This window comes from Helicoverpa zea, chromosome 20 (genome assembly GCF_022581195.2).
Source record: "Helicoverpa zea isolate HzStark_Cry1AcR chromosome 20, ilHelZeax1.1, whole genome shotgun sequence".
In the NCBI taxonomy this organism is placed as follows: domain Eukaryota; kingdom Metazoa; phylum Arthropoda; class Insecta; order Lepidoptera; family Noctuidae; genus Helicoverpa; species Helicoverpa zea.
The window spans coordinates 3,286,519-3,294,328 of NC_061471.1; positions in this window are offsets into that span (position 1 = coordinate 3,286,519).

Here is a 7,810-nt window from a genome sequence, read left to right on the forward strand (position 1 = left end):
GAAACTCGCGTTAGATTAATTGTTGTGACCGCCGGCCGACAACTGCTGAAATGTTAATACCTAGGAGATGAAGTTTTTAACGCCGTTTAGTTTAACCAGCAGCCGCAGCCGCTGAAATTTAAAAACTTACATGCAGTTTTGTGGTTCTTTTGATTAAACAACTTTGTGGTATAGTAACAAAGTTGGTCTAGACTTGCTTCTTAACTTGTAAGGAAAACGCGCGTGACGGTCTATGTCGATATATGTAAGTTAAGTGCACATACCTACGTGCAGACGTGCCCGAAGTCTATTAGCTTAGGATCCTCAACTAGCTCGGTAAATATGAACACACTAATTACTGCCGGCGCCGCGGTCATAATGAGATACAGCTCCGCAGAGGAAGATCAAAATAATAAAGACGTACATTATAGCAAAATATGAAAAGAAATTCTGGGTTGAATTTCGACGTGAAAAGATTTTTAAATTTTTTTGTTAGCGTTGACTCTTTGTTTTATAAATATCATGAATATCTGGAAATTTCCTTCACTAACCAGTTTTATTTTGTTTTCATACGACATCTTTTAATTTTCATCGTAATTCATGATAATATTCATAAGAAATTCTAACGGTGTGTCAAAAGTTTAGACGTCTATTGTCAACTTGATAAAGTTACTTTCAGAGAGTTCTTTTGTAACTTAATTAATATTAATTAGAGCTGAAGTGCCTAAAGTATTAGGTATAATATACTGTTAATACCTACTGTGTTATTATAGAGACCGTTCTGTGTGTCTGTTTATAACTGAATTCCAAAAAAAAGTAATTGTGGGTAACATCTAATTAGAGTAATGAAATATTACATTTTCGTAACTCGAGGTACCTACTGCGTGGGCCGTGAGAAACAAATTACACGACAGAGATTTTTTCTAATTAACTTTTATGTTATAAAAAACATAATGAATAAGTTAGAACATATTTCTTTAGAGAAAAGGGCCATTTTATTACGCTGTTATTAGTAAATAGTAGACTAACTTTTAGCTCATTTCTTATTATATTGCAAAGAAGTCCGACTCAATTACAGCACAACTAAGTGTGGGCTGTGTCTGCCGTGACGAGGGTACACGACTCACGCCGCGGGGGACGAGCGTACAATACATAGTCATTGGGTAATACAACGAAAGTGGTTTAACTTTGGTCAACGTGAAGGTTTATTATTTCATCATTCTTCTACGTATTTGATGGTTATTAAGTACTTTAGCATATTTTTACGACCTCCTTAATTGTAAAACAATAGCTGAATTATGCAAATATACCTAAGTTTCAGTTATTTTCAATGAGTACCTACCTATAGTGGTCCAAAAAAATAAACCCTAAGCTTTGATAACGAAAGCGTATATATCCAATAAATCAAATGTAACATTTAGGCCTTCGTGAACATTTTCACAGACCGCAGAGATCAGACCGCAGACTACTAGGAGCTCAGTAAATGGAGAGGTTTGTGCTGAAAGGTCATTAAATAACCGCATCAAAATTTTCAGTATGACATTACCTACCTACCATTTGAGTTTGTATATTACCTGTTATAGTTTTTTTTTTATAAGAGCTTAGGCTCAGTTACATAAAAAAAATAAACATCTAAGTGTATCTTTGAATGTATAACAAGATTTTTGTGTGCTATTAGCTATTGCGTTGCAATATTCCTATATCGTTATAGTTGATTATACCTACTTGTTATTTTTTAACTCATGGCACATTTTTCATTATTTTTGAAGATTATTTAGCAAATTAATTTTCGCAAATTGCTCTCAGTAAAAATACTATAATCAGTTATCGTGTAGGTACCTATGTCAGCCCCGTGGCGGGTACTTATCTCCCACAGCTGTGCATCAGTTTACTCACGCGAATATTCTTATTGAACTCGCGGCTGCTCTCTATATCTCTGTTGTGTCCACAAGTTTGTGCTATTGCGTGTTCTGCTTTAGTTACATTGTTTTATAGAAGTTGATGTTGTAAGAACTATTTGCGGCATGTCATAATTATTGTTCTATTCAAAATCAGATAAGTACCTAATAGGTCATGTTTATAAATGGGATGACGTTAGTGATTATCTGAATATTTGAATCATTGTTTTGACTACATCTAGTAGAATATATTTTCTGTGTATTTTCACATTCTTGTTTGGAAGGTAATACAAGACTATTTTAAGGATAGATAAACTAACTTCAATACCTGAGAGATAGGATCTACCCACGTAGTTTTGTGTGGGTTGTTAAAATAACAATTTTCTGCTCAATAATATTGACCGTGAATATTGTGAAACGATACCTAAAGACAAATTTAACGTTCATAAACTCTTTATATATTAACAAACAAATTAACTTTTTCATGATTCTAATTAAGCCCTACCTAGTGCCTGTCGGTCAAGAGATAAACGGTCGAATTCCGACCGTAGCTGAATTAAAATCCCAATTACCGCGCTCTTTTTGCTCTCGATTAAAATCCACTCTCGCATTCAGCAGATAATCGTTTGCGACTCGATCCGTGTCCTCATCTCGCGTGTTGCACTCGATATTACTGTTGTGACATTCAGATTAGAGATCGCGAGCCGCGGTCTGTTTGTCTGTTTGTCTCAACAGCTGTTTGTGATTGTAAGCTCCTGAGTCGTGCAATTAATTTGATGTTCATTGAGTGAAACTAGATTGGCTGAACTCGAATGAATTATTCAAAGTAGTTTCTTTGCTTAGTATGAGCAAAATCAATTAGACCTTTAAAACGACGAGATTGCAGAAAATATTCCATTGGAAGAAAATTTATCAAAAATATAATAAAAGATCTTGACTTAATTACAGTTTAATTTCTAAAAATAAACCCAGGGAGACAGCTGACATAAAACCGAAGCAATCGAGGAATTGACGAATGTTAACAAAACGAATTGAAAATATGGAGCCCTGTGTCAATATGAGCCAGCCTGAGTTCTTGTTATTACAAAAAATAATTATTGAAACCTATGGTACGGTTTCAATTATTTACGTCCATTACTGTATAGATTCGTACCGAAATAACGTATACCTGCGTGATGATGAGTTTAGTATTTTAACATTGGAGTTTATTCCTCATGACTGCTTACCGACAGCTACGTAGCTCGGCGTAGCGCTCGTAGCGTAGTAATTCGTAGCACTTGAACTAGCTACGCTGATTCACATTGGCTCGACTGATGGAGCGAGCACACGAGCGACAGTGTTGTCTGGTCATCCTTCTGCCCTGTATTTGTATATCCTATTGACGACGTATTTCTGAGTGCGACAAGTGGGAAGGAGAAGGTGACATCTTGTGGACTGACGAGATATTTTTCTCTGAATTTTTAGGCTAATTTACAAAAAGACGGGGTTTATCAATTAGGATGTAGGTGCCTGTGTTGTATTATTAGATAAGTTTACTACGTACACATTGAAATCTCATTATTTCTCTTATTATTTATTTCCTTCTTTTATGATCAATACCGAATTTTTTTACCAAAGAAACTTGTGAGTCCCACGAGAGCCATTATTTATCTCAAAAGACATTACGTATTCATCTTCAAAGACAATTTCTTTATAAGTAGCAGACATTTCACATACGTATCTAAGCTAAGCCAATCTATCATCCATTATATTGTGGTCAATAGTTTTTGATGTTTAATTGCACTTTCCATCTTCAGTGAATTAGACAAATTGATTAGACTGGAATTAGACGTCACGATCTTTCAGGTGAATAACGTATTTAGCTGTCTGATGAGTTAGCAGTTAGTATGTGTACATGCTCACTGCATTCAGGACTGGTCGGATTGTAACTCGAGAGGTAATTAAACTCTAAATATATACAACTATGTAGGTATAGCACGTTCATTAGAGCGGATTATTGTAAGCTGCTTAACATATGTCGCTAAACATATGGAAAATCAAGCTTATTTGATAACCATCTAATCTGAGGAGGATAGCGTGAGGCGGATTATCATGGGCTTGTGAATTGACACAGTATGGTTTTGATTCAGCACCAAATGTGTTTATAAGAACTTTAATGTAAATGAACACAAAATATGAAACCGTGTTGATGTTACGAGGTTTTTATTTTTTTTGGCCGTTGATATATATCCAGAAATATCTAAATATCCAGAAATCCGACGATGGGGTTCCTTTTATTAGAACATGTCGCAATGCTTGAAATGGTCCCTCAGGATGTCGAAACCTCACAATAACAAATTCATTAATAATGCACAATTGACTTGAACCCGAGAAGGGTCACATCCGGAACAAATAGCTAATAAGGAATATTGCAGATTACCATTCGCCTTTGAATGAGCTTGTGTAAGTTTGTACTTTATAGCAAGTAGTTCAAACTTCCAGCGTAATGAAGGTTTCAATGTCAGATTGAACGATCTTTGTGAACACAACTTGGAGGAATTTATGTTGAGACATGACGCACGTACCTACATATCAATGCTATCGCCGTCCTTTCTGCTTAGCCACTTTTATGCTTAGATGTTGCTTTGCTGCCGAATGAAAACCCTTGATATTTAACTTAAGGTAAACGCGGGTGAAGTCGTCATGCCCCAATAGTCGTCAATTAATCTAAAAACTTTTATTTATTATTTCTACTGAACTTAAAATGGGCCGGTTTATATGTTAACATATTGTTGATAATAATATATTGCACAATTGAAATGACAATACGGGGTTTTAACGGTCATGGCGTCCAAGATATGTTATTCGAAACGTGTGTGCCCTAACAAAAAAGTTTTTTCGTGAAGTTCAGCTGTCAAAAGTGAAACTCAGCACGTGGTTTTGTGTTTTGATTTACATAACTCCAGTGGGGTCTGTGGTATGTTTCTTTGTTTAATTAGATAGTTAAGTTTATTTGCTAACGATGTAATATGCAATTTGGAATACTTTTAACATAGAAGATATATTTTTTTAATGTGACATCTATTGGTACTTTAAAACTCCCATTTGACCCAAAACCCGTCAATTTTAGAATTATTATGACGACTACTGGGACATGCTCAAAAATTGCACCTAAACTCGTCATAATGAGAATATTTTGTGTTTTACAGTACAAAATGCGAATAAATAGCTAATATCGGGACTTTTACAAAATTGTTAACTCTCTAGAACAAACATATTTAAGGTTTAGACTACATTTGTTGATAAAACTGCGTTTCTTTTAAGCTTTTTCTTTGGGGTACATTTTACTCTGCTGGTTCTAGATGCACGTACACAGTCATGTTATTCGATTCAATTAATATGTTTCTTCATGGCTAAATCCCCTGTTTTCTATAAGTATGCACTTTCTACGAGTGTTTTTTTTTAGGTATATATTGGCTGCTGTAGGCCTCCGCCATTCGATTAAGGACACGCGATACACATCTACCGCTTTGGGTACAACTAGCACTAGCCTTTGTTTCTACTACGCTTGGATTACAATTTGTGGCAAGCAAAAATTGACTGTTCTTACACTACGCTTTTCGTACGAAATAACTGCATGTCGTCACGCGTATTGTACCGCGTCTCCCTAACGTGCCTTAATAGCGCCTGTATAAAAATTATGTCATTCAACTAGTTTCGACGCAAAAAATATTAAAATCAGTTTTAAAACTAAGATGACATAGCTTCCATCTCTGTCACTTCTTTGCTTGTCGTATTCGATATTGATGGGTAAAGAGTAATCTTAAGTAAGATTTTTATATTTAAAATTGTCCTAAACCTAGTCATTGCATGATCGTAATTTTAATAGCAGTTCATGACTGAAAGAAACTACAAGCAAGGGGGCCTTTCAAAAGTCATAGAAGCTGTAAATCAAAGGGCCACAACATCAGATGCAGCAAGAAAATGTAAAACACCCTTTTAAGACAACTTTAATGAAATGGTGACACAAAACCGATGATTATCCCTGTATACATATACTACAGAAATGAACCCAAGGACAAGGCTATTGCGTTGAGATATTAGTGGATTAGGATATAGGAAACTATAGGAACTATGGCGCCTGCCGATGACAATGTATAAAATATGTGTTAAAAGGCAGGTGGAGGCTCACGCCAGCTCACTTACTGGGCCCCCTGGAATCAGTCACTGAATAGCAACAAGAGGGCAATACATGAGCGGCTGAAGGGTGAGGATACCGCGGCGGACTTTAAATGCAGATCACGCGCTCCCAGTGGGTCCAGCACCACCAGCCCACTCACCACTTAACACGGGGCACCTAATCTTCGAGCAGGGCTGCTAACCCTGCTCTAGCGACTCCACTCTGGTCGGCCAAAGAAGGCAAGCCAAGAGGCGGGAGACCTATCCCCCGTCATGCTTCACTCCGGCCGGCCGGAGGTGGGGGACAGTATAAGTAAACTCTTTCTTAAATATTTTAATAGTAATAATTTTACTCGTGCTACATATGCACATGACTACATGGTTATATGATTGATTACGAAATATATTTTATTTATAGACTGATTTTGGGATTCCAAGCGTTTGATAGATAGGAATATTAATTAAAATGCAACTATGTATCTGTTTTATTGAATACCTGCTCTTTTAACAGATTATGACCTGCTATTCTAAATAGGGATTTGGTTTTCTATCTATCTACCTAATGTTTCAAACGCATAAGTATGCTTAACAAATTCAAGCACAAAAAAATGTAAATAACTTGAACCTTATGATCAAGAGTAGAGAGTTTACATTAGCATTAAAAGTTGACGAGTACTGGGAATATTTGACGAGTATCCGTACAAATCAGACGACTATTGGTACAAATCGCCCTTTTTTACTTTTGCCTTAATAAGTACATAAACCCATGAAAATTATTAAAAAAACATTAGTTACTTAGAATAACGAATAAATACTCTATCACGTCATGCAAAAATGTTCATTTTCTATTGAATATTTAACACACAGTGGCGCTTCAAAGTCGGTGATTTCCGAAATCCGACGAGTAATGGTACGTTTACTTACCTATACGAAGAAACGGAAATATCGTTAATTTTGCGGTGAAGTTAAAGGGTGAGCAAAACTAAATGTAGTGTCCGCGATACTATGTACCTACGTAGGTACCGTTTCTATTTCGTTTCGTTACAAACAACCGTATAAGAAAAGACACTTGTGAAAACACCTGCATAGTACATATGACTCCATTGTTCCATCACAAGACATAACCTAGCTAGACTGATACATATTTGAAATAGCAATAAATTATATTCCAATGTGTCAAACAATAAGAATAACATTTATATCGGCGCACCCTCGTCACGCGTTCACGTCGAGCTGCTTATCTCCAGGTTATGTATATGTTGTGTGACAAAGCGATGCAAAACAACTTCAGTGATTTGGAATACAGGAAAATATTTCACAGGATTTTGAAAGTAGATGAGCTGTAATTGATGATAATACCATGGGCTTTCCATGTTTACTTTTCGTCGTTTTGTCTGAAAGACGTCCACTGCTTTACGTCGTTTATGTACGCACGTCGTTTAGGCTTCCCCAAAATTCATTACTTTTCAGTGAGCGCAGTCAATGTTAAATATATAGTTGGGAATAAATACGCATCTAGAAACGTTACCAGCTAAAACAACATAAATAACAAAAGCCGATTAGTGAATTCTCACAATATATCACGCGATTGAAATTCTACCCGCGTCACGTGCGCACCGACGTTTACACAACTTCAGCACGCGACTGTACACACCTATGTGTGTGTGCGCGCCTGTACGCACAGATTACACGGCATTATTTCTATATAGCTGCTGTGTTACGGTCCATTGTAAAATTAACAATAAGGTGATTTTAATTGTAGGTATTAGTTTGTA